Genomic DNA, 21,641 nt, shown 5'->3' with positions numbered 1-21,641 from the left:
GACACAACCTAAACCATATGCACCACTTATCGCTAAGTGATCAGGCGTTAAGAATATATTTATTTAATCACCCTAGATAGCATATTGCCTCCTACCTTCATATCTGTTTGCTGTTTTCATTGCTACTATAATGTCAATTTATTAACCTTCTATGTCAGTTTGTAACCTCCCTAGATAGTGTATCGCCTTCTACATCCATATATGTTTGCTGCTATAACTGCTTTTATAATGCCAATATGTAATCTGTATGTAAAGCGCTCTGATACCCACGGGTCATGTCCGCGCTATATAAAACACTATAAATAAATAAATAAATAAATAAATAAATAAATAAGTGCAGCGTAGCATAGTGCAGCGGTCATTTTTTGCTTATTCGCGGTCCTGAACGTCATGTTCGCGACCGCGAGCAAGCAAAATGACATCCCGGCGAGATTCTCAACGCTAGGAGATCAGGTTTCTCATTGTGAGTGGTTGCGCATGCTCGCGACCGCTCTCAATGAGAAACTACCTGTTCGCGTTGAGAAAGCTGCCGCTCGAGTAATAATCTACTCGAGCAGCAGAAAACTACAGCTTGCACTGTGCAAGATGCCGTTTTCAATGCTTGCACAGTGCCGGATGCTTGTCCGCACTGTGCAATCATTGAAAACGCATCTTGCACAGTGCGTACATGCTACTACGCAGCTCGCGTAGTGCGAAGTGCACTTCGCGTAGCTTCGCGTAGTACTACTTTGTGAACTACGCCCACCCTTATCAAAGAGAAGTCATTTATTTTTCAACTCAAAGTGTCTGACTCTGTTTATAGTTACTTGAAAAGCCTTTAGACAAAAATTATCCAATCACCGATTTTTTAATCCTGTGATGTTATTCTCTGCTTGTTACTTTTCAGCCACACAGTCAGTGCTTTTTTATATTTATCAACATGTGTAGGTAAAAGGAAACATAAAATTGGCCTTGTGATTCTCCTAATCATAATCTTCACATCATATAAATTCCAAAGGCCCCTAGGGGACCAGCAATGTACTGCTACTGTGCCACCCAGTTTTTTAAAACAATTGTTTGCACAGAGCATTATTTGCAATTGGTCTTTTTTGTTTTTCTCAATATAGCTGCTCCTGCTGGTCCAGCCATCCCACCCGGCTGGCAGGGGAGAGTGGCCCTTTTGCGGCAGCAGGGGCTGGAGCATATCCAGCAGGAATACCGGCAGCTGGTGGTCCTGGAAGAAGAGGAGGAAGAAATCAATGCACAGCTGCAGGGCCCCAGTGCAGCTGGTCCTCCTCAGCCTCCAGGCTCCCTGCCATCCCATCGTCGGTGCCGTCGCCAGCCACCTGCTGCCAATACCTACCAGAATGGCAACAGGCCATTGCTGTGCCGCATCCTGCATCGGCTGGACACTATCAAGGGCTGGCTCACCTCGATGGAGCCGAGCATAGACCAGCTCATGACCGACGTCCATAATGCCCTCTTTTCGCCCTTTTTAAATTTTTTGTTTTAGTGGGAGGGATTTGCCGTGTGTTGGGGCTGGGTAGAGAGGGTGGGAAGGGAGTTGGAACTGGAAATACTTTCTACATTTTGAGTTTTGGGGCTTTGTCAGTTTTGTTTGGGGGAGGGGTGGTCATCTTTTTTGGTTAGAGAGAGTGGGTTGCTTTGTAAATAAATAAAGGGGGAAACTATGTTTCTTAATCTAAATTTATGCCTGAAGTAGTTTATTTGACTTTTACTTTGCACTGCTGCCTCCAAGTAGTTTTACGCAGCCTGTTTATGTGCTTGTAACCTAAGACTAGAGATAACATAGCACTTACTTATAGAGTCTTGGCTAATGTTTCTATAACTATCTTGACCATTATGGGGAATGCTACCATGATGAGATGACCTATATTGAGTCAAAGTTCTAAACTATCCAGAAAAAAAACGGTAGCAGTTAATTTATTTATTACAAGGTTAAATTACATCCATACTAGTTGTCTTACCTGAATATACGTGCAACAATAACAGGGGAGGCTTCACAACTTCACAAGCAGGGCACCACTTCCAGTTCCACCCAAGTGAACTCCAACTGTAGGATTGATCTGAATGATTGATTGATTATCCATCTGAGGCAACTAAATGGAAGTAGAAAGATTGAGTAAGTGGGTTATATATTTATCAAAGATTTACAAACAATTGACACCACCTGGTTACTACTAGATGATAACACATGAGAATGCCTGATTGTGCTAAAATAGAAAAAATAGCAATACATGTACGTTTTGTCTAATGTGGAGCTAGCAGTATTATTTCTGAAATCCAGAAGTTATCAAAAATAGATTCATAGTCCGGAGTCGACAAGCTTAAGTTAGGCATTTACGGTTAGGCAACACAAGGACTGAATGATGCTGATTCTCTTCATTCTATATCTAAAAAAAATGGATAATTTTTAATGCACAGGTTGGTAATGAGCTGGTGTGCGCTACTGCTTAGAAGATTCTACAGTAAGTTGGTGTTGCTTTCACCACATTCGCCCCATCAAGTGTGTGATCCATTGATAGTGTAGTTTAAGCGACACCTCAATAAATCACACAGCTCAGGGGAAGAGGGTTAGGGGTTTGATGAATGGATGGGTAATGGGATTTAAGTAAAAGACAAACAATACAACACAAGGTCAACATTCATCTGGGCAATATGCAGCAGCACATCATTTGCCATCAATATGTTGTTAGAACGAAATAAAGGAATGAGTATGACAGATACATGCATTGCAAACAGTCCTTCTGCCCCCGAGACCCAATTTACCATATATCTCAATGTTCTGTCTTCCAAGTTAGAGAGTGAACTCACCCACCCACTTCTCTTAGTTAGTATGATTGTTAAAAGAAAAATGATACTGTATTGCAAAATTGAGTAGTGCATCTGCATTCTCCTTGGGAATGTCCAATCTTTGGGGCCTGTCTGATTGGTCCAGTAGGCAAGCAGGAGTGTTGAGCTCAGCTAGCTTTTGAATTCTTTTGTGAAGGAGGTTAGAAGAAGGCCTGCGGATTGTAAAAGAGAAACTGTATTTAGAGTCAAGGAGAAGGACAGAAGGAAGGTAAGCATCATTAGGAGCTTTTCACAAAGACTCTGAGGCAGCTCCCAAAAATATAAAAGGGGGACTCAGAGAATCACTTTTACCACAAGTCCAACACACACACCTTTGAACTCAAGTCCATAGTATACTCAATACCTTCTTGCTTCTAGCTATTGATGAGGTAGCCCTGCAGCTCCTAGTCCCACCCTGAGTTCTTCCATGATACTCATCCAGTCCTGACTCCAAGTAACTCCATCTCAGATTAGTCATCATCATCATCAAAATCACGAGGACCCAAGAAAGATAGACGTGGAGTGCAGTGCACTGCTGTTGAAGAACAAAAAGAGAATGAAATAGAATTGCAGTATTTTGCCTAGGTTTTGGTTTGATAACTAAAGTGACTGTTCAGATGTCTGAAGAACCAGAAAAAAGGAGAACACCCCTGCAGTTAATTAAATCAGGCTAAGTGTAAAAGGGCTGATCATCACCTACAGGGAAAAAAATAGGCACCCATCACTCAAGTCCCAAACAATGCAAATCAATCATCATCTCTAGAAATTTCTCATATTAAAGTTCAACTCACACCCTCCCTCAGTGTCTGCCACCACATGAATCATCACTTACGCAATCAGTCCCACACCGTTGCAATAGTTGAAGTTACCTTATCCAATCCAAGCACGGGTAGTTCAACTTCAGATAGGTATTCAATTAACTTTGATGCAGGCAACACATTGGAATGTGGTCTTGGCAGGCAATCTAGTAGGATAATATATAATTTTATAGGGCAGCCCTTCTACTGCTAAGTGATGCCAAAAGGAATATGTATTAGGCCATAGGCATGGGAAGGGGACAGGCATTGTCCCCAATGTCAAGAAGGAATAGTGGAGGCTCCTTCAATGCACATTGGTCCAACTGCAATCCAGCAATATATATGTGACTAATAAAAAAAAGGTGGGGCAGCATAAATCTGACACAAAAATAATAATGTTCATGTAGCTAATTTTGTTGTTGTTGAGATTAGTCCTTCTCACTGTGAGGACCGCACCGGCTGCACTGAACACACATTCAGCAGACACACTTGCAACATGACAAGCCAGATACTTTATTGCCAGGCTCCTGAGCTCTGGCCATTGGCACATCTTTCCATACCAATACATCAATGGATTTTGATCCACATAGACCTCTTTTGGATCATCTAGATTCTCATGGAACATCCTGTGGATAGCCATTGTTGCTGCCACTTGCTCTACCTGTTTTGCCATTGCCTCTGCACTGGACTTAAGCCCTATCAATTGAAACCAATACAATGCAGAGGTTGGGTCCAGTCCATCTTTTGCTATTGTTGCCGGTGTTCTGGTTGATGGTGTTGTTGGCTGCTGTGAGACAAGACTGCCCCTCTGGAAGTTGAAGGCGACAGCCCAGAGCTGTAGGGTAGGACTTAAAGTTCTAGCCGTTCTTCTTCCAAGTCTCCAGCTTGCTCTACAATCCACCTCTAATATTTTAAAACATTCCCTTCAGAAAAAGGGATGAAAGTGGTCAGAATTTTTTTGTACCGTGGATCAAGTAGTGTGGCACATATGTACTCTTTGGCCTGAAGATGTCATGTTGCAGCCTTATATTTTCAGCCAAGCGCAGGACTAAGCTCTCAACCGAGGCATATGCTTCTGTGTTTTCATTCACACCTGCAGGGGCGAACGTTTCAGACGCCTTCTTTACCTGGTCTTGTAGGAGATGCAACAATGGGATAGCTTGGCACATCGTACTGTCCTCCTTGCTAACTTCCCGTGGGAAAACCTCAAAAGGAAGAAGCATCTGTGTCAGGAATTTGAATAGGCCCCACATCCATGGTCACAGCTTTCTCAACTGCATCCCCTCCTTTTTGAATGACATAGTCATTGATCTGTTTGTACTGTTCAAACAGATGTTGCAGCATGTAAAAGGTGGAGTACCAACTGGTTGGCACTTCCTATATCAGGGCTTTAACTGGTGCTCCATTTCTACACTTAATCCACTGCTGCTTCTGGGTTTTAAAAGAATGGCTGAAAGAGGTGCAGATTATTCCGCAGGTGGTCAGTATATTGCTGACTGTATCTTCCGTTTTAAGGAAGTCTTGCATTTCCAGGTTGATGCAATGGGCCAAACACAGGACCCTGAAATAGCCTCTGTCTGACATGGCCTTGACTATGTTACTGCCATTGTCCTTGGCAACAAATACAATTCTAAATCCGCTGGGTCGCAGCCATTTATACACCATGCTGTTAAATTCCTCCAAGATATTTACAGCTGTATGTGATTTCTCCATGGCAAACATGTCCACTGTTGCATGTCGCTGAACGCTCATAAACTTTCTTAAGGGTCAAGACCTGAAGATATCTTTTGCTTTACCCCTGCAAAAGAGATCCAATATGCAGTGATGCACATGTGATCAGTCGCCTGACTACTGGTCCACATGTCTATCCTCAGGTGGATGGTGTGAACAACACTTTGCTGCAAAGCTTGTCCAACCAACTGCAGCACATCGTCAGAGGACCATGGGGTCTTCCACCCCACTTGGTCACTAGAAATGCCAAAGATGCTCAGCATGTTCAACTTCACTTAACACGAAATGTTACAAAAACATGACCTGAAATCTCTCACTAACTACAGATCCCAGAATGTCATCTATTCAATAAGCTGCCCTTGCAATCTCCTATACTTCGGCCAGACTACACAGATGGTCATAGACAGAATCATACAACACCGTAGTTGGATAAGGTGCGGTGTGCTGACAGCACCCTTGGTCGCACACTTCAAAGAACATAATCATAATGACACTGATTTCACCTGGATGGTTATTGACCAACCGTCCATACCAATCAGAGGGGGCGACATCCAGAGGCTCCTGAACAGATGCGGATGCCACTGGATATCTCGCTGCAATACCATCGAACTTGGCTTGAACACTTTGGATGAATGGACTACCACACTAACATAAGCCATCCTCAAGCCCTCTTGGTCAACTTACACTTACGGAGATTTTTCTCTCTCTGACCCTACTTGAACTATTCTGTACCTCTCTTATACGCCTGTATCCAACTAATCCTTTTCCAGACAGTTGATATCAGTGTAACCAATTGATCTGTTTTATTTTACTTAATTTTATTTCCTTTTCATTATTTATATTATACATAATAATCACTTCCGTGACACAGATTACATTAGAATGAATCACATTCCATACCCAGCTCCGACCACACTTCGTGTGTACCCCACGTAGAACTTCTGTGTTAGTCTAATGCACCTCTGAGTGGTCTCATTTCATGTAAATAACCCCTTCCAGTTACTTCTGTGTTAATTTAACTCTTGAGGGGCCCTGCTCATACCGCCTCTGATTTGTTCACGGAATAACTCTGTATAAAACGTATGTATTCTTTCAGTATTTCCCGTACCTTTCTATATTATCACGGCAAACTAGTCTCATATATCTCTTAAGTCTGTCTTCATTTTCCATCCTGATTCTATCCTTTCTCCAAGCCAATATGCACTAGTGGTTAAGAATTGACTTGCACCACGTGATCCGCCGTGCACTCTTAACCGCAAATGATGCAAGGCGCGCATTCAGAGCCTGAATCCCGCCGGTCACGCCAAGTTGTTCTCGCCCACATTGACTGTTCAAAGTAAGTGCTTCCGCGATTGCTGTTTCCCCGTAGGTCCTCCTCCCAGGACCTTGGTTAGTGCCACCGGCCCCTCACGGACCGTATGCGCTTCATGCGCCCGCTCGAGTCGCATGGCCAACTTCACAAAGTTACGCATTTCTTCTTTCCCTAGGTGACTCTCCACGCTGCGGCCATGTATCGCTCTTGCTTCTCCTTACACTTGGATACAGACTCCGTTTCCACTCCGACCATTATTCACGCGTGCCCGATTCCCGCTCCCTCTCTACCAGGCTGCCCCCCCCACGACCGCCTTACTCCCGCATGTCTTCCACGCCATCACTCGGCGGCCACCCTGACCTCTTCTCCCACCTTCCGTATCCCGACCATGACCCGTACTAGGAGGGTCACCCAGGTTGGCTGTCATGTGCACACACAGCCTCTCTCACACCAGCCTCTCTCGCAGCAGCCTTCCTCCATGCCCTTTCCTTGATTCAACCACATTGCGCTCCATTATAGACATGGCCTGGTCCTCCCCCTGTTCCCCCTTTGCTCTTTCCACCCCATTGAGGATACCTTTTTCACTCCATAGGTAATACGACCAGCAGTCCCTTGGCTCTCATAATTGGAGCGATGCCTTGCACCCCCATCTTGGACTCTTCTGACTTCCATTAAGTAAGTTTCTCAGTCCCGTCCTTTGCCTTTACTCCCCTCTCCTCCCCTACATGATATAACTCTCCTTTCTACGCGCATAGGTTTCTACAGGTCCTCCCCAGACTCGCCTTGGACCCAGCCTTCTTTTTGAATCTTGAGCAAGTTCCCTTCCGGCATAGGAACTAGCGCCCTGGCTTACACTTTTCTTCTCTGAGCCTAGTCACCCGGTAAGTGTCTGCAGCGCCTATTACATGTTTTCTCTTCCCCTTCCCTAGTTTTGGGCTCAAATTTAAGTAACACTCTAACTCTGACCTACTTGTCTTTCTTGGCCCACCAAATGAACGCATATATATGGAAATGTACATACCCCTCTATCCCCAGTACTGCAATATAAATAATCGTAACCTGGTCCTGATGATGGCCTAACACTTTGACAGGCCGAAACGCGGTTGACTTCCACAGTGGAACTCCTGGGGCCCCTATTCACAGATACCCCACTCAATGAATGTTTGTATTCTTGTACCATTAACTGTTTGTGTATCCTAATTATGTAAAGAATTTTATTCCCACTTGTTTCCTGTTGCGCCCATCACCATCACTGTATATACCATGTCACGTGTCACGTGTCACTTGCACTGTCACAATCCTTCACGAGCACTTGTACACAGTATCTTTTAGGTTACATGCCATTCAATGTAACGCAGTGCTACTGTTTCATGTGCTTGTACATATAAAGTTTAATATGTCCAACATGTCTATTTATTGAAATACAATTTATTTTCACAAGAAAATGTGTCCTTGTTTTTCTCCCCTTTTGGATTGAATTCTTAGCAATTAGTTGTGCCACATGTATTATGACCTTAAATGGGCTCTGCGGTGCAGAACATCCTTACACACTGGCGCACCACTACAGTTCCCTCCCTTACAGGATGGTTACATAGGCTGTGGCATGTATTGGGGATGGAGAAGTTGTCCCTTACTTTAGCTGGTGATATAGATCAGTTTGATGACCTTTGGCAGCCGTTCCACTCCTTGCTGGTCACTGAATTCAGGGGAATTACGTGCCCGAGATATCTTCGGCTCTTACGGCTCACTGCACCTGAGGGGACAGATTCAGGAATGGACCTCGGATGAGACATTGCTTCAGGGTAGCGGCTGGGAGAAAAGAGGTGGGGTAGGACTAAGCACTGGACGGAGGGGGGGATGGTGAGTCTGGGGAGTTGAGGGGTCAGAGGGGGCAGATTTCAGGGGGGGTTATATTCTGTTTTGCAACACTTTCTATATCTATGTCACTCTGCTGGCTGGACTCCTATGGAATGACATCTGGAAGGCTGTCAAGCCCTGCGCGCGCCTCTAACCATCGCAGATGTGTACCTCATATGCAATGTAAGTTCTGTTTTCTTGTGCTGCTGCAATAAAAATTATTTAAACCTAAAATTACACCCCTGTTTGAGACACTGTTGTTTGTTACGGACCAGCCACTCTGGCAAAATAGGTCCTACTTGGTACCTTCCATTTTGGGAAGATGGCTGCCACAAATTCTAAGAATCTCACTCTTTCTACAAAAGAAAAAGGGAAGAGGTCCAGCACTAACATTTTTACCAGTTTTCCATTGTACAAATGTGAGGTTGGGTGGTTTCGCTCGTAAGGCCCCTCCTGTCTAAATATGCCCGTAATAGTAGCCTGGATTTTCTTCTTTTCTTGGGGCACTGACACAAGCATCTTTTGAAAAGTAGACTCAATGTGCATGGTGGTGGTGGGGCAGTCACTGTATGCTGCAGTGTCTCCATCATCTTACTCTGAGACTTCCTGTGCCATTGTGAAGTCACTGAGGTGGGTGAATCTGCAGGCACACTGCTGGGGAAAGGGCTGCTTTGAGTGAAGAAGATGTCACCCTCTTCTTTCTCATCATCCTCACCTTCCGCCATGATTGGACTTTTTGCTGATATTCCCCAGCTCTCCCCACCACCACCACAACCACTATCAGCAATATTTTAAGGTGCTCCTCCCACATAAATGTGGGGTGTTTTTTCATATAGGTCGTCTGGCTTCCAGTTCCATAATGTGTACCAGGCTTACCTCGACGAACATTTGTGTGGCAAATGGTACATACTGCAATGTGCTCCCTCTCTTTGCTAACTGTAAAAAAGTCCCAAACTGGGGAGGAGTACTTTTTTACCAGGCCACTGTCAATGCCTATAGATGACTGGAGGTAGGTGGGCATGTTGTCGATTGCCTCTCTGCTTCTCCTGAGGCAGGGATTAGTGCAGGTCTCAGGAAGGGCTTTGCAAATATGGGAGCTGGTGGCGGTGCTACCTGTGCCACATCCCTCTGAGCTGGTTGAATAGCAATGTCATATTCCTATGTGTCACCTTCCACCATGACTACCTCATCATCATCATCCTCTTCTTCACCCCCTTCCATAAGTCTAAGTCTTTCTGGAACTTTCATTTCCCTTGCCTCTCCTGTTTTCTCCTGGTCTCTGTCGGGATCCACTCCATGTCCCCATCATCATCATCATTAGAAGTGGTGCTTGGAGAAGATGATGCTGTAGTACCCATCATTTTCCTTGCTGGAGATGTGGGAGCCAATGATTCTAAAAGAGGAGGTTCAACTTCTTGCTCTGAAAGAAGCTCAATCTACTGTTCTGCTCCAACATCAGACAAATCCATTGCTGGCTGCGGCTGCTGTCCACTTTGCTGTGTTTCCTGAAACGATTGTGTACTACTTTGAGAAAGGGAAAAATCCAATTCAACATCACTACTCATCGGCGTCGACATGATTGCACTGGCTGCCTCACTAACAGACATGGTCCTGGGCTTAGGTTGGGGAGGTTGTGGTAAATAAATAATTAATTACCGGTACTATTTTTGACTAATTTAACAATAACAGATAGCTCAATAAATAAGAGGCAGGATCCGATGTATCCGAGTTTGAACAGGCTTTATTCAGGCAAAAGGGAAGGGACTGGAACGGGACAGCCTGAAATAAATAGGAAGGAAGGAAGGAAGGCAGCTGCACCATTTCATTAACAGTGCAGTGTATATATAGTAAGACATTTCAAATACATTACATACAGTAGGCGTAACTTGTGACAAGCGTAAGATAAGAACACATGGGCGGAAACAGAAGGCGTGTACAGGGCGTGCACTGAGACATGTGATGTAGAACGTCATAGAAGTGTCATGAATGGGCGGAAACATGGAGGGGGCTACCTGAGAGCAGCTGGGACCTTTAACCTAGCGGTGCGCGCAAACGGGCAATGACGTGTTACTAGGGAGAACTGGGGCTATGACTTCTGCACTAGAAGAGGAGACTAAAGTCTGCGGTGTCAGGACGACATGTACCTATATCATATCTGGTATCTCGTGTTTTGGAGTACATGTTGATAGAATCTAAAAGTTATCAGGACAAAGGCTGCTTGACACTAAGGCTGGTGCATGCATCTATTCTACATGTATTGCGTGTGTTAGGAATATTCTATGAATATTAATACATTAATTCTCTCGTATGGAGACAGAAAGACTAGACTATAGCTAAAGCTGTTTATGCGGTTCGTTAGCTTAGGAATGTGAAGAAGGAAAGCTGGACTGATAACTGGAAGCATAACATATTCTTGGCAGACAGGCAGGCAGAGCCAGGCCGGGCACCGCGCTGCTTGGCAGGAAGTAAGTGAAGGGTCAGGGATGCAGGTGGGGGCTGCATCGCTCCTCGGAGTGGGTTCAGGAGACTGGAGCTTGAATCTGGTGTCCAGGCCCTTTGAGGCCTAGAAAACGGGGACAATGCGGTGAATTAACGTGCACACTGTAAAACGTGGCAACATAGGCCTAATACTCGTTGCTTTCACGAGAACTGGAAACTGGCATACTAGAGTTGGACACAACTATAATTGCGTTTTTAATCAATCATAGGGGGATACATGCATATCGATCATGCACGTATAACATAGGATGGGGAACACGTAGGCACATATAACAAGGCAAAATATAATTTTCCTCATTCCCTCCTTGTGCCCTAGGTTTCCATCAGGAAACATCAATATTCATGATACCATCTATCTGTTCATATAGCATCATTTGCTCATCTCGAATTGTCTTGGAATGGGATTTAGGACTAGGAATACAAGAGGTAGCACACAAGCCGCAAATCGCAGGGCCACATTGTAAACAGAGGCAGCAACTGAATATGATCATTACTGCTATACCTAGGAATGACAATACTTTCCATCCCCAGGCAGATATAATACTCCAGAGCCAACCGGACCATGTCCAGGTGCCTGGATTCTGGTGTAACTGATGGGCAATTTTATGAAGTCTGGTTATAGCTGAATAAACAGACGGCGCGTTATTAGGAATGAAAATGCAGCAACTAGATCCGATGACTCTACAAGCTCCTCCTCTATCGGCCAGTATGACGTCAAGAACGAGACGATTTTGGAGCACGACAAATCTAATAGCAGATTGCTCTTCAGTTAAATTACCTAGAGCGGAAGTAGTCTCATTCACTACTGCTTCAAGGGTTCTGGTTAGCCTACGTATTAACTTACTATTCTGGACAGGACCTATGAAGAAAAAGAAACCTTTATTGAAGTCTTGATATTGTTCTAGGGTAGTTTCAGTTTGATCGACAATTGGGGACTCAGTCTCCCTTCTATGTCTAACGTGTACTAGATGTGTGTTTCTGTGATAATCAGATGCGGCTAGAAAAACTGGTGGCAGTAGGAAGGCAATGTAACATGTTCCATCCCAATCGAGGGGCAGACGAACATATGCGGTCTGACCACACACAAAATAAGAATGACGTGAGGCTTTGAAAATAGATTTCCCACTATCACTATACTTGACCACAGTAGTACAATCACTATGTCCTACGTGTGCAGAACCATTCTTTCTGACACATAATTCGCCTTTTACTGGTAGAACTGAAATAGCAGGCAAATCTGGAGTAGTATCGGATTGAACATCCAAAACCATGAAATTCGATGAATAATTACCTAGATAATATACTTCATTTTCTAGATCTAATCCTGTTCTATGGGAACGTCCTTCCTTGTCTGGGAAACATGTTCGATTCAGAAGGGACATATCAGTTGAGGATGACGTTAACATGGACCATGCTCCACACGAACCATTATGTGAAAATGGATAAGGAAAGAGTGGCAGAACTCCTTTCGGTGTCTGGAAAGGGGGGAGTCGACCACACACCCAACAATTAGTGGCATTGCTGGTCTGGTGTGAATAGTGCAGCATTCGGATAAAAGTATTATTACGCATAGCAAGACGATAGGATAACTCGTGAGGAGGCAGGTCACTAAATGTGTGCTCTACTGTAACGTTAGAAAACATATGTACATGTGAAATAGGAAAACATAAATGTAAAGCATAACTTATGCATGTAACCATAAGGCTTAAAAATAATAGAAAGAACAGAGTAACTATACATCGACTGCAAAGATTCTTTTGATAACGTATTCTCTTAGAGTTTTGACTAACTCTCTCACTGTGTGGGTCTATCTCATACATATCAGGAACCTGTCTAACCGTTTCACCCGAGAGGGACTTAGACAATTAAACTGGCTGACTTACTAGACCTCAACTTGGATTTATACTCCTGCTGCGGAGTTTTCTCTAACAGGGGAAGTTTAGATTCAGTTTCTGGGCAGTCCTTGAGAACGGGGCAGTCCTTGAGAAAAGTTTTAGTTTTGAGTCCATGGAATTTCTTGATGTGGCTCGCGTGTAGCCACCCTTTTCGGTTTTCGATCTTCACCGCAGTCCGGGTGGTGAGGAGAACGAGGCGGGGCTCCTTCCAGCGGGGCTCCAGTGGACTTGAACGATCAAAATTTCGGATCAGCACGAAATCCCCCCGAACGATCTCGTGTGGTTTCACGTCGGTGTTGTCTGGAAATGCAGCGGCAACCTGTGAACGACAAGATTGTAGTGCAGACATCAAGGAGGCAAGGTAATCAGTCAGCATATTACTGTCAACATCGGTAATGGTACGGGGTCTAGGTGTACCCCACATATTGGGGGGACGCTCAAACACTACCTCATAGGGGGACAGACCTGAACGGGAGTGAGCAACCATTCTCATATAGAAAAGGGCGACTGGCAGTGCTACCATCCAATCTACACCTTTCTCGGCACATACTTTAGAAATGCGGATTTTCAGAGTCTGGTTATGTCTCTCTACGAGACCGGCTGCTTCAGGATGGCGTACACAATGGAACTTCCACTGGTACCCTAACAGAAGGGATACTTGTTTCATGAGCTCGGATGAGAATGGCTGGCCGTTATCTGAATACACGACCCTAGGTAATCCATAGCGGGGAAAGAACTCACGAACCAACTGCTTGGCAGTGGTCGCAGCTGTGTAATCTGGAACTGGATATGCTTCTGTCCACCTGGACAAAGCGCATACAACTACGAGGACATACTTGAAACCTCGACATCGCTCCATCTGAATATAATCCATCTGGAGGACTTCAAAAGGGTGGTCAGGAGGATGGAATCCACCTTGTTCCACCGGGACACCTTTACCTGGATTGAACTGACAACAGATCATGCAGGTACGCACTTTCTGTTTGGCTGCTGTTCGTAAATGCTTGTTGAACCAGATGTTCTGGATACTGTCTAGCATGGCTTTTTCTCCTAAGTGTGCTGGACTATGTGCGGTGTTAATAATGACTTGAACCATAGAGTCGGGGAGAAACCATGTGGCTTTTCCCTTCGTCAACCATCCTTGATCTGTCTGGACCCCTCCTTGTTCGGACCATTTCTTGATTTCATCGGGAGTAGCATGTAACTGTATATCTATGACATCTTGTGTAGGGTCCTTAACTGTCATACAAGTAGTCTGATCTGGAATGTGTGTCGGTGTCGTGTTAACTGGAATGTCTGGAGTCTGAGCTGTAAGTTTGGCTGTTCGATCTGCTAGATCGTTACCCTGGGAAATGATGTCGGTGACTTTCGTATGTGCCTTGCACTTCATGATGGCGATAGCTGTCGGTAAATGTATTGCTTCTAACAGAGCTTGAATGAGGGGGCCATGCTGAATCTTGGTTCCATGAGAAGTCATAAAACCTCTTTCCTGCCAGAGCACTCCAAAGTCGTGTACGACTCCGAATGCATAACGTGAATCTGTGTATATGTTAACTTTCAGGTTCTTGGCACGTATGCAGGCTTGGGTCAGAGCGACTAGCTCTGCTGCTTGAGCAGACAGGGTGTCAATACGATGTGTTTCTATAACTTCGGTTTCAGTAGTCACTGCATACGCGGCTACTAGCTCTCCTGTACTTGTTCTCATACATGAACCATCCACATAAAGTGTCAGGTCGGGATTAGGTAATGCAATGTCTGTCAAGTCTTGTCTTGGCTTTGTCATGATGTTAACAACTTCCACACAGTCATGTGTGGCAGAATTCGAGGTAACTGACGGTAACAGTGTAGCTGGATTTAAAATGTTGCAGCGTCTGATTTCTATGTGTGGCTGGAACAGTGTCAGTTCATAACCTGTTAAACGTGCAATAGTCAAGTGCTGAGTCTGAGTTCGGTTTAAGAGAACTTCCACGGAGTGTGGAACTTGTACTGTCAGGGAGTGTCCTAACACTATGGAATCACTTTGTCTGATAGCTAGAGCTGTGGCTGCAACTGACTTGAGGCACGCAGGCAGAGCCTGGGCTACTGGATCTAATGTGCTAGAAAAATAAGCACAGGGCTTGTAGTGTCCTGCTTGATCTTGTGTGAGAACAGATAATGCAGTACCATCACGTTCAGTAACAAAAAGTGTGAAAGGCTTACTATAGTTCGGTGTTGCTAGTACAGGTGCTTGGCATAAAGCTTTCTTTAATTCATTGAAAACAAGTGTATGTTCTTGGGTCCAAGGGAGGACAGTCGATACGGCTGCCTCCTGTGTCGTTAACTGTATCAGTGGCTTGGCTAGAAATGCATACTGGGGAATCCATTGTCTGCAGTAAGAAGTGAGGCCGATAAAAGCTCGTACCTCCTTCTGTGTCTTGGGCTGTGGAAGACGCGCTATTAACTGGATACGGTCTGGTGTCAACTGCCTACCCCTCTTGGACAGTAAGTGTCCTAAGTAGACCACTTGCTGGACACAGAATTGTAATTTGGAAGGGGACACCTTGTGCCCCATCTCGGCCAGAAAATACAGGACTGTAAGTGACGCACGTTCGCAGTCACGTTCAGAACGGGCTGTGATCAGTAGATCATCGACATACTGGAGCAGAGCAGTGTCAGTTGGCATGTGAATATTGTCTAGTTGTCTTTTAAGTGCTTGACTGTAAATGCTAGGACTTTCTGTGAAACCTTGAGGAGCTCGTGTGAATTTATAGCTTCTTCCATTTAAACAGAATCCGAAAAGGAACTGGCTGTCTGGATGAATGGGGACACTAAAGAATGCGTTCTTGAGATCGATAACTGTAAAGAATGTGGCTTCAGAATCAATGGCTGTCAATAGTGAAGAAATATCTGGGACCACTGGGTATTGGGGTATGATACACTTATTAAGTTCTCGAAGGTCAATCACTAGTCGATAAACTGGAGGTGCATTTGGATCAGTACGTTTCAGGACTGGAATGATAGGAGAATTACATACATTGGAGTCAGTTTCCACAACCACTCCTTGAATAATAAGCTCGTCAATAATTTTGGATAAGGCTGCTACAGCCTCAGGTGGCAATTTGTACTGTCTGATTCGTGGTAATACAACACCTGGCTTCAGGGTAACACGATGGGGTGTGATATGCATACAACCTACATCGGTTGGACCTTGCGCCCATAAATGCTGCGGTACATTCAATAATCTTGGATCAAAATCACGTAATACATAATGACCTTTAAAATCACGGAGGAACAAACGGACCCCTTCTGGGGAGCAGCATATTACTGCTCCTAATTCTTTCAGAGTTTTAATGCCCAACAGATTCTCTGGACAAGATTTCGTGAGTAACAAATCAGTAGTTCGGGACAATGGACCGACTTCCAGAGTAACTGGTTTCGATATTTCATTAACAATAGGCTTTCCTGAAAATCCAAGGGAAACATTTCTAGAGCCTGAGAGTCGAGCCCCTGGAACCTCGTCATGACTGATGGTAGTCCTACTTGCCCCTGTATCAATAAGAAACTTTCTGTCTTTCCCTAATACTTGACTGTGTACATAGGGACCCTCTTGATCTACAGGAATCTCGATGAGAGGCAAGCCTACCTCCCTCTCTAGGCTGTTTCATGAATATGGCTGATAATCTGGATACTCTGACTGTGCATACTGGTACATCTGCTGTGTAACATGTTGTGTTGCAGCTATAGGCTGCGGTACTGTAACTGTCTGTTGTGCGTTCTGTGGCGGCTGGGAAGTCTGTGAGACTTGTTCTTGTCTAGGCGGACGTGGTCTTTCTTTAGTCTTACCAGTAGCTATGTTGTGTTTCAGAACTGCACATTCGTTTATAAAATGACCTGGCTGTTTACAGTAATTGCATGTCCCTTTAACGGGAGCTGCAGGATGACTGGCTTGATTCGGACCCCTCTTCTGACTGTCTTGTGGAACAGATTGTGCAACTAATACTTTCATTTTCGTGTCTTTCATACGTCTCTTTTCGTGTTCCTGCTCTTCCCTGAATCTGTTCTGGTGATACTGGAGCATCTGGAGCATCTGTGACGGAGTATTAGCTTGCCAGGTACTTTCGACTTTCAGTACTTTATTTTTAACTTGTGAACTTGAATTCTCGACTAGTTTGGTAACAAAAAGATGGGGGTACGATTCACTACTCGTTTTCAGACCACTATTAATAATGAAACATTTCTCAAATCTAGAATAAAAATCACTAGTATCTTCGTCTTGTTTCTGTTTACAGGCTGAGATGGCATCCCAATCTTCCTTTTTCGTGGCTAGTAATCTTGGCAAAACTTGTATTAACAATTCGGGCAAAGCTTTAGCTTTTTCCCCAAGACCGGTACCTGGTACTCGTGTATTATCTTCAGCTTCTAATGCTGTCCAATCTATCTTTTTCTCTCCCACCTCCCATTCTTTTTCTTTGAGTTTTTCATATATGCCCGCAGGCAACAGGACTTTTAACATTTTAATGATATCAGGATACGTGTATTCTCCCATACGGAGCATGTCCTTTAATTCACGGTGAAACCCTGCTGGATCTTTATCATGACAGGGAATTAACTTTTTCATTTCCAAGAGTTCTATTTTCGTGATAGGGGTGTAAACAAATACTCGTTCTAGACTACCATCTTCTCCCTTAACTGGGTGTACTTCCCGTAGCGGATTCTGTCTGTCTATATAGAATGGTTTATTTTCTGGGGGTGAGACGTGAACATAATGTGGATTCAGAAACGTTCGGTATTTGTGGCGCTGTTCTAGAATGACACTAATTAAATCGGTACCTAGACCTTTCCATCTGAATTGGAGTAACTCGTTCAATACATCATGTAGAGGACCTGGATCAGAATGTTGTTCCTCATACAGTGTAATGAGGTGCTGGATCATATACATACCCACCAGACGTTGCTCGGCTGGGGGCAGTTTCAGAAACGTTTGGGCCACTATTTCGTCTGGAAAAGTGATGGAATCACTAGTCCATCGGACTGCTGATCGGGCTAGTTCTTGTTCATGCATTGTACTAAGCTTGCTATAACCTATTCGTGATTTCAGAATTTGATCGGTGGCCTGGAATACTTGCTCAAGAGAACACTGTTCTGGTGCTGGAGGAGGAAAAACTTTCTTGTAATCTAGGCGTGAATGTCGGTCGGAAAGTCTAGTTCTACCTACATACGCTATTCTGGAGGGATTCTCGCTGTCTACCTCTTCACTAGAAGAGTCACTGTCTTTCTCGGTTGCTCTCTTTGCTTCCTCTTTCTGGTGTATACGTATTATTTCCTTACGAATTTTCTTGTACATACTCTCTACACTACCTTGTGTCTTGTGCTTTCCATCGGCTATATTGTCACTCCACCTGGTCAGGACTTTCATCTCGTCTTGATCTTTATCTGGATAATCTTGCTCTCTTATTAAACAGTTAATCAAGAACTTTAAAATCATAAGTTGAACCTCGGCTTTTCTTTGAATCATGGCTTCGTGAATACTTCCTGGATTCTCTCCTGTACGGATAAAATGATATATTCTGTTTAGATGTTCCTTCATATCGGGCAGGGTGATCAAAAAGCTGGCCACCCGTCTTAAACGTACTGAATATAAGATCATGTGATCCTCGCCTGGAACTGGATCATATATACAGTCAGTAAGAAGTCGCTTGAGATCTGTGTATGTCGCCACTTTTGGCGTACGCTGTAACGCCACGTCATGTAGCGTCAGACGTTTCGGTTGTGGCGGGGTACGAGGAGAACCTCCCCCCGCGGCACCTAAACTAGAATCGTCGGTGAATACTGTACGTGCTGGTAAGGTAACTGGCAAAGCGGGTACATTTACTGTGGGCTGGTCCGGGGGTGCTGGAACATGAACTTGACCCCCGGGAACAGTAGTTGGCGGGACAGGAATTACATTATTAACGGGAGCAGGCGGAACAGGCAGAACATGATTTGCATATGCTGGGACTGTGTCGTCCAAATAGGACGAAAGAAATATGTCAGCTGCGGTCGGTTTATGACGTAGCTTAATCGGGACCAATGGCGGCGGTAGATTACAGGGTGCTTCCGGGGTTGCCTTTGGCAAGCCCTCGGCAAGAAGAGGATACATGCCTTTAAGAAGGGCATTCCTCTGTCTGTCTAACTGTTCTGCTCTAACTCGTTCACCTTCTTCGATTAATTCCCTTTCTTGGGCTCTTTCTGAGGATTCCCTACTTAATTCTGTTTTTCTGAATTCTTTTTCGGTTCTTTTATGAGATTCTTTGCGCCATAACTCGATGGCATCTTTCTGGGACTGTCTGGCTTTCTTTTTCCACAATGCTTCTTCTACTCGCATGATGCACTCGGCATCCCATGTACCTGATACGGGCCATCTATATTTCTCTTCTAGTTCCTTAGTATAGTCCACCCATAAGTCTAGATATATTATGGCATCTAAGCCATGCTTGTGATACATAAAATGTCCTGGACTGTCCCTAGGAGGGACAGGAACTGCTTCTTCGAGTAACCCTTTTCTGGTCTTTAACTGACCTAATTTCGAGAACAGAGGCATTTCGGTTATACACTTGGAACACAATACACAATAATCACAGTAATAAAATAGCGAACAAAGCACTCATACCACGACATAAAAATACATGAATAACAGTTCGAACAGAAATACTACCAGATACACTGAAAACAGAACACATGAATTTCTCGAGAACAGACTTGCTAGAATTACTGGATGCACTGCTAAAACAGTACAGAACATACCGGTCCCATAAAGAGACACGTCTTGACCCGTATCCACCTAGGTGAATACTTCGTAATGGATCTGCGTACCCAAACCCAACGGACCAGGACCAAACTAATGATCCTGTCTAGATACTTCCCCCGCGACGGTACTCACCGGGAAGCAGAAACTGGAAGGCCTCGGACTGGACTGGACTGCTACGACGTCGGACTACGAATTTCGGAAACTTCGGTTACAGGTGGGCCTCCGGATACTTCGGACCTTGCTCTCTCGGCTTGGGCTCTGGTCGGGACGAACCGCATTCCACACCGCTTCGTCTGGATGTCGGACCGCAGTCTCCGTCTCCTCTGTGGGCCTGAGGGAGACTTGAAGCAGAAATATCTGCACGTGCACGGTATTGTTCCGTCACGGCTGCAGAGGGTCAGGGGACCGGCGTTGCATCGCCAGCGCGTGAGGAAGGGGCTCGTCCCTATTCGGGCGCCATTATGTGGTAAATAAATAATTAATTACCGGTACTATTTTTGACTAATTTAACAATAACAGATAGCTCAATAAATAAGAGGCAGGATCCGATGTATCCGAGTTTGAACAGGCTTTATTCAGGCAAAAGGGAAGGGACTGGAACGGGACAGCCTGAAATAAATATGAAGGAAGGAAGGAAGGCAGCTGCACCATTTCATTAACAGTGCAGTGTATATATAGTAAGACATTTCAAATACATTACATACAGTAGGCGTAACTTGTGACAAGCGTAAGATAAGAACACATGGGCGGAAACAGAAGGCGTGTACAGGGCGTGCACTGAGACATGTGATGTGGAACGTCATAGAAGTGTCATGAATGGGCGGAAACATGGAGGGGGCTACCTGAGAGCAGCTGGGACCTTTAACCTAGCGGTGCGCGCAAACGGGCAATGACGTGTTACTAGGGAGAACTGGGGCTATGACTTCTGCACTAGAAGAGGAGACTAAAGTCTGCGGTGTCAGGACGACATGTACCTATATCATATCTGGTATCTCGTGTTTTGGAGTACATGTTGATAGAATCTAAAAGTTATCAGGACAAAGGCTGCTTGACACTAAGGCTGGTGCATGCATCTATTCTACATGTATTGCGTGTGTTAGGAATATTCTATGAATATTAATACATTAATTCTCTCGTATGGAGACAGAAAGACTAGACTATAGCTAAAGCTGTTTATGCGGTTCGTTAGCTTAGGAATGTGAAGAAGGAAAGCTGGACTGATAACTGGAAGCATAACATATTCTTGGCAGACAGGCAGGCAGAGCCAGGCCGGGCACCGCGCTGCTTGGCAGGAAGTAAGTGAAGGGTCAGGGATGCAGGTGGGGGCTGCATCGCTCCTCGGAGTGGGTTCAGGAGACTGGAGCTTGAATCTGGTGTCCGGGCCCTTTGAGGCCTAGAAAACGGGGACAATGCGGTGAATTAACGTGCACACTGTAAAACGTGGCAACATAGGCCTAATACTCGTTGCTTTCACGAGAACTGGAAACTGGCATACTAGAGTTGGACACAACTATAATTGCGTTTTTAATCAATCATAGGGGGATACATGCATATCGATCATGCACGTATAACATAGGATGGGGAACACGTAGGCACATATAACAAGGCAAAATATAATTTTCCTCAAGGTGGTGCTGTTGATGCAGGAGTGCTGCTCTCAGCTTGCTCGCTGGAGGCCAGTGCGGCAGGCACAACTTTCCTTAATAAGGTTAACAGGGCTAAAAATGTTCACAACAACACACATCCTCCAAAGGCATTACCCCACCTAAACACTGTTTGCAGGGGAAAAAGGTGAAATACCATAAAAACACCTTGTTGTATTTTAATTCAATGCCATCCATGGCCTAAATGATGTTTCAATTCTACACACACCACAGAAACAGTTGTTTCATGCACCCATGAATAGTACAGGGCCTACTGGCTGGAAGGACCATTGGCAGACTAGGCCACAT

This window comes from Lissotriton helveticus, chromosome 4_1, assembly GCF_964261635.1.
Source record: "Lissotriton helveticus chromosome 4_1, aLisHel1.1, whole genome shotgun sequence".
Classification (NCBI taxonomy): domain Eukaryota; kingdom Metazoa; phylum Chordata; class Amphibia; order Caudata; family Salamandridae; genus Lissotriton; species Lissotriton helveticus.
This window is presented reverse-complemented; position numbering follows the sequence as displayed.